The 6,537-nt window shown below is 38.0% G+C and overlaps 1 non-coding gene across 1 annotated transcript; it reads right to left on the reverse strand.

Moving 5' to 3' along the window:
• Window positions 1-418: 418 nt before the first annotated feature.
• On the reverse strand, window positions 419-511 carry LOC147633568 (small nucleolar RNA snoR118). The gene has a single exon (XR_015267158.1). It is a non-coding gene; the product is annotated as a small nucleolar RNA snoR118 (small nucleolar RNA).
• Window positions 512-6,537: the final 6,026 nt, after the last annotated feature.

Genomic DNA, 6,537 nt, shown 5'->3' on the forward strand with positions numbered 1-6,537 from the left:
CATTTGTATGCAAATACACATGTACAAATTTCAGTCCTTCTCTTCCTCAACTACACATATAAAAACACACACGCACAGACATGTATATGTAATATACTAGACATGAATGCACATACATACACAGACATGGATACAAGGGCAGGCGTTGGAAATTCAGCTAATCAGATGATAATTAAGCCACAGACAGCGCACATTACGAAAGACTGGATCATCGACTGTTTCATAGATAGATTTCCAACCTCGAAGAGAAGAACAAAAGAACCATACAGATTCAGCAGACGCCTTTGCTCAGATAGAAGAGGTCTCGATCAACGCTCTCAGAGGAGCTAAGACTTTGATGGTACTTCAGGATTGAATCATCACAGCAAAGACTCGGGGGGCTCTGCATCTCTGATCTGTTATCTAATACAAGCACAGAAGGTCAGAAATGGGTTTTCTAGGCCCAAGAGTAAGCATTTCAATCACGAAGAGGACGACGCCCTCTCAGTGCCCAGTGCATTTCATCCTCCCTGTAGCACCACAAGCCCTTAGAACACCCATCCCCGTTTGCTGGAGCGTGTTATATAACCACTTAGGGTTAGGGTTTCTCAACGGCTTCATTTCACACTCGTCCGACGCCCAAACGCCGCTTCCGTGGGCGCGCTTATTAGTTGATGTTACCTCATACATATGGCTGTCCATGCAATAGGTTGTTCACACGATATGGACTTGAATGGCCTCTAGTGGGGGAACCTTGTGGCCTGTGGGATCACACGCAGCCACCAAGTGGGCCCTCTAGTTTTGGTGTCTATGCCTAAGGCTGGCTAGTGGCCACATTTGACAACGGCCTTTTCCCGATTGTGAGGCTTCACCAGCCGGTCGGTTTTCGCCTCATTTAAAACTTTGATAAAAGTTGGAGATCCTCTGAAATCTCCCCAAACCTACTTCAACTTTGCTACGAAAGGATATTCGCTCAATACCTCCCCAACCTACCCCTCGAGCACTGAGTTATGTTTGTCTTCAAATTCAATTTTTGTACATTTTTCATTTTTCGCCACTTTTTCTTTTCTCTTACAGAAGCTCAAAATCCCAAAAATATTATGCTAATTCTTCCAAATTGATAGTAAAAATGGGCTTCACATGTTTGCATCCAAAGAAACCCAAAAACCCTGCACAAAAACTCTTTTTTTGCTATCTCAAAAAAATAAAAAACATACAGTTGTTTGGTTTGACTTTGCATACAATTTTATCAGTACGCATACAACTTGAAATCGTACAGGGTCTATAGTGGGTTGCATTTCATCCACAGTCAAATCAGATTTTGATACATGGCAAATCGTAATGTCCAAATATTGTCCCACGTGTCTTGCCCATAACTTTGCTAGACACACTAAGTGCGGGTGATCATGGTGACAAATAGTTTCCTTATCCTCGTGCTACTCATGTTTTGCCTTGATAACCAAGGCCTCTACTTGCATTACCAGCTCCTTCAAGACCATTCATAATAGTGAATCCCACTCAACATTGGACTGATAGTGTAAAAAACACCCAAAGAGAGGACATGTGAGGTACACTTACCTTTACATGTCTTACAACCTCAACCTCTTACCTCAAATGCAACTTAGATTAATGTAGTGCTGATAACTAATCTGAAAAAATGAGCTAAATTCTAAAATAAATTTCCTTACATAAAGGAACCTCTCAAATCATAGCCCATGTACTATTAGGACCATAATTAAATACCAATACTGGTTTTCTAAGCAAGAGTACAACCACAAGAGCCAGATAACAATTATGTAGCATGCAAAACCCCTCTATAGTACTGCCATTATAAAGGACCCCATAGACTTGGTGAAGAATGTGTCACCAATCTAAGTTATGGCTCCACCAACTCCTATATATGCAATAAAAGTGTTTTCATGGATTGTCCATCAAGAGAGACTGGTTAATCATATTACTATGCTAGTATTAACATATTGAGTGTACAAAATGGGAAACCCCAATACCATTGTATGCTCACTCAATTGTAAGTAAAATAAAAAGGGGAAGAAAAAAGGGGAGTCCAATGTTCAAAATGGGGAGACATCCAAATCTAGATGGAGAAGGTGTGCTAAGGTTAAGATCAAGTTGTGATCGATGAGGATAAAGCCACTGTCTCTATAACTTCTTCTCTCACGAGGATGTAGTATTAGAGCAATTCAACCAATTGCAGTATAGGCTCAGCAAGGGCTTGTACAAAAAGATCCTACTAAAACTCTAGAAAAATTAGGTGAACACCCTAGTCTTATGAAGGAAAGGGGTAGGCTAGAAGAAGTCACCAACTTGGTGCATAATTGCTAATAAAATTATGAGACAAGGCCCAAGGCTAGCAAGGCCCCTGAACAATACATCCCAATGTGATATCGAGTAGTGTAGCCTACAAATCCATTGGACTTACCAAGCCAGATCTTAGAGCTTCTAGAATAATCATTTGCTGATCAAAGATTTGAACCATATTAATGTCCAAAATGTTTAAGGAAAACTGGCACATGCCTCTTGAAGAGCTAGAAGTTCCTCAATCACCTGTGAATGAACCTATGGATCATCAAAGGGACATGAGAACTTCCCCAAGGGACATTTCAAGTCTCACTACATTTTTATCCTTAGAGATTAGAATGCTTATTGGGTCATTATTACAAATAAATCCAAGTCTATGGATATATCTCAAATGATAATCTCCAAGTAGGACATGAAAGTCTTGCTGAACAATTACATGCATGACAATTAAGGCCCTATCGAGCAATTTCCCCAATTTCAATGGATGATTATGATGGGCAAAAATTGTGAAGTATTCTAGTGAACAAATTGGGAGCCTAATACAAAGGTGATGATACTAGCACCATGCTTTTAATATTTTTCAAAGTTTTGGAAGCCATATGATGGCGTCATGCTAAGAGCAATCTCATTAGAATCCATGGCACTCAATTCATGGAATCAAGCCACAAAATATACGACCTAGTTAGGCCATTCAATGTCTTGCATGTGAGAGATCACTAGGAACCCAACTTATTAAAATATGGCTAGACTTTCTATTTGGAAAAAACATGTAAAGAAAGTGAGCCCAAAAGCTAGCCACAACCTCATGTCATGGGAAACCCATTAATTTGAAGGAGGTTCGTTGAATCAAGAAGCTGAAGATGGTCCGCTTATTCTGGTCTATGGGTACCCCTAGACCAAACAGTTACGTGACCATAAAAGGGAACCATATACCACAGAACTGTTGGGTGTATGACTAAGTAATGCAAGTCTTACCCAGCGATCAAGTAGCTGTTAGGAACACAATACAATCCATAGTCTACCTCCCCTGCCATCAGTTTTCGGTATCCTAGAAACCATGGTAGAACCCCCATATTTCACCTATGTGAACCGCTCAAGTCTTATGGAAATCCCAGAGTAATCAGGTTTCATTTCACCGCCAAAATCAAGGAAATCCCAGAGGTAGACCCTCTAACCAACCCACAGTCTCAATCCAAAGTAATGCAAGACCTCCGCCTGAGAATAGGGGACATGCAAAGAGAGATATTTCCAAATCGGCTGTCCACTTCCAAGGCAGTAATGCTAGAAGTAATTGAAGAAGAAGAAGAATATGAAAGAGATCATACTCCACCTGCGAGATGAGGACATCTCGCGTTTTTCAAGTGGGAGAGAATGTAAGATTCCTACCCAGTCCCCCAGGATGTCCAGTTTTTTGAAGCCTCCCCCTTTGTAAAAGCTTAATAGTGTTTATGCATTGCTACTCTACTCCTCCTCCCCAGAGCCAAAAACGATGAATTCACTTGATAATTAAAATGTTTTTGACTAAATCCTCTACAAAGAATTGGTGGCCACTCTTGATCCAAACAAGAGTACGACCCTCAATCCCTCAAGCCAAAGGAAAGCTCACAAAACTCCATGTAAGTTATCAATTCTACTTTTTTTTTGAATTCTAATCTATGATTTTCTGAATTCTTTGCTTTTTAATGTGAATATAGATGTTAAGCCTTTATGAAAAGGCTTCCCCCTTCTCTTCATTAAGAATTTCAGCCTTTCTTTATCCTAAAATGAGTAACAAATAAATTGAGTTAAACTTTTCCTATTGATTACTCTTTAGAAGTGAAAATTGATTAGATTAGAGTACTTTATTTCATCTTGGGATAAATTTTAAAGTAAATTTAGAATGTAAAAATTGAGAAATGGTCAGCCATACAGGAGGTTATGGCAAAATTTTCTTAAATTTTGTGGAAATAAGTTTTATCTTTATGTTATTCTAAAAGAATAATCCCCACCGTTTGTGCATTCTAAAAGAAATTCTTTTTATTTTAAAAGTGTTATTCCTATTTTATGCATAAATAGATGCATAAAAGGATTTTCTTTTATATAAAAGTGTTATTCTCATTGGATTTAAATTCTATGCATGGAAAGATGCATAATAGAAATTTTTATTATAAAAGTGTTATTTTGGTTATATATGTTATTTCTATGCATGGTAAGATGCATAAAAGATTTTTTTTTAAATTCAAAAGTGTTATATTCTATGCATGGAAAGATGCATAATATAAATTTTTATTATAAAAGTGTTATTCTCATTATATTGAATTTCTATGCATGGATTGATGCATAAAAGATTTATTTTTAATTCAAAAGTGTTATTCTCATTGGATTTAAATTCTATGCATGGAAAGATGCATAATAGAATTTTTTATTATAAAAGTGTTATTTTTATATATTTAATTTCTATGCATGCAAAGATGCATAAAAGGTTTAATTTTTATTTCAAAAGTGTTATTCTCATTAAAATTGATAGAAAGATGAATAAAATATTTATTTTTAATTCAAAAGTGTTATTCTCATTAAAACTAATTTTTTCCCTAGAAAGATGCATAAAAGATTCATTTTTTTATTTCAAAAGTGTTATTTTCTTTAAATTTGAATTACGCATAAATAGATGCATAAAGAATCTTTATATCAAAATTTAGAATTCTCTTAAATTCTATGAATAGAAGTGATGAGAATGTGAGGTGAATGGATGGATGGATGTGATGTGAATAGAGGTGATGAGATGTGAGGTGAATAGATGTGATGAGATGTGATGTGAATCAGATAGATGTGAGATGGATGGATAGATGTGATGTGAATAGAGGTGATGAGATGTGAGGTGAATAGATGTGAGATGAGATGTGATGTGAATCAGATAGATGTGAATGGATGGATGGATGTGATGTGAATGGATGGATGGATGTGATGTGAATAGAGGTGATGAGATGTGAGGTGAATAGATGTGATGAAAATGGATGTGGATGAAAGTGAAAGAATGGATATAGATGTGTATGTGAAAGAATGTGACGCGAGTCTTTTACACCGACTGGATGTGGATGAAAGTGAAAGAATGGATATAGATGTGTATGTGAAAGAATGTGATGCGAGTCTTTTACACCGACTACCTCACGGAGGGCCACCGTTGTCCTCGACGCGAGCCTTCGTCACCGTTGACCTTGCTGGTCCTCCACGGATGAGTCCATGGCTCTTTTATATGGATCCGTTTGTTTATCTTGCTGATCTTCAACGGAGATTCCATTTTGATATGTGAATATATTGTCGAGTACTATGAGCTAAGAACCATCGAAAAGGCCCCTGAGTGGACAAGTGGTAGCATTCTGGTTGCCAATGATGCCATAGTTACACCAATGAAAGAATGTATGGAAATAAGGATTCAACTGGAGATTTTGAGGATTATGATCATTGACACAATGGTTTCATTAAATGATTGTTTTTAAAGATAGCTGATTTTGTGAAAAAGGCAATTTCATATTGGGTGTGTAAGTGGTGTGACTAGTTTTAAGTTTGCATGAATATCTGGCTAGGGAGCCTGGGAAATCTTTTCCCTGGTACCCGAGAAAAAACCTAACCAAATTCTTAATTGGATCCCATTACTACAGTGGTTGGGCGGTTGGCTAACCCACGGGACTAGATGGGGTTAGGCTGGACTGATGGATCCATAAATTGAGACTCAATTATGTTATGGTACAATAGATGAAGTAAATCCCGGACAAAAATTGTTATATGGAAAAGAATCAACGGTTATGCCTCTCAATGAGGAAAAAAGCGTTGGTCTCTATGACCAAGTGCAATCTCTCCTCCTCCTTGAATTCTCGCCACCGCTGGATGAAGAACAATTGATGGCCAGGTTCATTCGGGGACTGAACGAACCTTTGAATATCCTGGTGAAGAATGCCAAGCCAGTTTCCATGGCTAAAGCAGTGCGGATGGCAAAGGATTTCACCAAGGCCTTTGATGTCAAACTCCCGTCGAAACCAGCACCATCACCTTTTAAAAGGTTTTTAATTCCAAAAGGTGATTCCAACCTTCCACCGCCTAAAAGATATCAGGGTCAAGCCCAGAATATGGGAAGTTCCAGAATGGAAGAAATGTCCTTTTCCCGAAACTCAATCCCCTGGAATTCAACTTCAGAAGTTCCACCCTTGAACAAGGGAGTGAAATGCTATAACTGTCAAGGATTTGGACATCACAGTATGGATTGCC

Source organism: Cibotium barometz, chromosome 12 (genome assembly GCF_041138505.1).
Source record: "Cibotium barometz isolate CiBa-2024 chromosome 12, ASM4113850v1, whole genome shotgun sequence".
Lineage (NCBI taxonomy): Eukaryota > Viridiplantae > Streptophyta > Polypodiopsida > Cyatheales > Cibotiaceae > Cibotium > Cibotium barometz.